The following is a 2,095-nucleotide window of genomic DNA, read 5'->3' on the forward strand; positions in this document are numbered from 1 at the left end:
TGATTGAGAGGGTAGAATTAAAATTTTGAAAAGATTTTTATTTTTGTTTATTTTCATTTATCTATTTATTTTGCAAAATCGTAATCGTCGTGGTTGAACACAAGAATCAAAAGAAATTTTTGCAGGTAAAAATAGATGAGTGTTTTAGGTGCCAGTTGGACACGTTCGCCATTGCAGAATAGTGCCTATATTTCCATTTTAATTTTGAGATCACAAAGCGGGTGGAGGGAAATGCCTATTTTATTTGTTAAGTAGGAAAATTCACCACGAATCAAATTGAAAATACAAATAAATGAATGGCCGCCATGAAACCGGGATGACATTAATATCCCCAGTTGAAAATCCTTTTCTTTACACTTACATAAATTTTGTAAATTTTAGAAGTGGAATAGGATATCGAGACATTCATTCTTCTTTTCTATCAGCATAACTAAAACGAAATTCCTTTCAATTACGAAAGCAATAGCAGTCAAATTTTCTTCCAATCGTACAATGGAAAATACGTATTAGACTAGCAGTTCTTAAACTGATAAAATACCAGGCTCAGCCTTCTAAATATTAATGAGATTTTTAGTCTTCTTTCTCCTTTTTATTAATGAGGAGAGTTTGCATCCAAATCGTCGCTCTTTCGACAAAGTTTTGGAATAGCTATCTGATGAAGGAAAGAAAAGGCATCTCGTTGAAGGAGAAGGAATAACATAAAAACAAAAATAAAGAGGAATAATGGGCGAAAAAAATCCTTTCACAGTTGTGATTCCCATTGCATGAAACAGAAGTATTAAAAAGAAAGGAAAGAAACGACCGCCCAATTCCGTGCACATTTCCCTCTCCATGAAGTAGTAATAGCTATTCCGAAGTTGGCCCTCCTTTCTTCGCCATGTCATTGGACAAGTTTAGAAGTTAAAAACTATTATAATTTTTATTAAACATGATAATCTGTCCACCATTACCCCTCATTTCAACCATCACAGTCCCCGCTTTCTATGAGAAGCACTGCATAAGACAATGAAGTCCTTGACAAAAAGACGTTTCCTGGATCTTAATTTAGAAAGATCCCGTTTCCTTTTTAGAGTTGTAGATTCTTTTAAGTTTAAATCTGTTCAATCAAAGTTAAGGATCAACAACACAAACTGTTAACTCAATGAGCAATAGTGACAACTCGTTGTGGTGGGCTTATCAGCTAGAAATAGCAGCTTACTTTCCCTCAGATCACAATCTGCTGGTCTTTTTATTTCAAACAAAAGGAAGGACACCTATAATTCTAGATATATACGCTTGAAGTAAAAGAAAAGCAAAAACGATATACAATATGACCATATTAGAAATACTTTTAGGATAAGCTTACAACTAGAACCGGTGATACACAATTTTTAATATATGCATTTTGACTAAGTTCATCTGTTTAAAATATCACGTGGTATTAATTAAGCGTTCTCATTGGTCAATTTCGTTAAATTTTGTTGAATTTATTTATTCAGATTAATTTTGAAGAAGGTCTGATGGAAGCAATGCTTCATTAAATCATAGTAAATTAATGATTCCAGAAAAAGGATTTCACATACACAGACCGAAAAGATAAATGAACATTGTTGAGAAGGTCAGGTAGGTGAGATTATTATATTTTTTCGTTCGTTTGTTTCGAATTATAATAATGTTTCCCCATTTCAGTGCAGTCATAGAGGATGTTGAATCAACTGTCGTCTGCTAGCTTGATTTCGTAGAAAATTAGTAAAATTCACTGAACAAGCCTAAAGATTAACAGGAAACCAGTTATAATCAAGAATTATTAACTATTTAAGTTATTTTTATAAATTTTGTTTTAAGCCAAACATTTTGTGAACTGATATCGTCGCTGGCTACAGATTTTGAACGGGTCAATGGTTCATCCACTGCTTTTCATAATGACAGGTGTGACAAGGGATTGTCTGGGAAATTTGAACAAGGGATTGTCTGGGAAATTTGGTCGGAACAAATATCACACAGGGTATTTTCGTTCCAAATTATTGACTTATCGGGATTTTTTTTTTTTTTTTGCTGATATACATCAATGAAAAATATATACATACATACGCATGCATCTATCTATCTATCTATC

At 32.9% G+C, this 2,095-nt stretch overlaps 1 protein-coding gene across 1 annotated transcript in view; it reads right to left on the reverse strand.

Annotated features, from left to right (window-relative positions):
* The window catches only part of LOC106873177 (uncharacterized), a 49,830-nt gene that overhangs the window by 40,534 nt on the left and 7,201 nt on the right, over positions 1–2,095 (reverse strand). The window lies entirely within an intron of this gene.

This window comes from Octopus bimaculoides, chromosome 21, assembly GCF_001194135.2.
Source record: "Octopus bimaculoides isolate UCB-OBI-ISO-001 chromosome 21, ASM119413v2, whole genome shotgun sequence".
NCBI classification, from domain to species: Eukaryota; Metazoa; Mollusca; class Cephalopoda; order Octopoda; family Octopodidae; genus Octopus; species Octopus bimaculoides.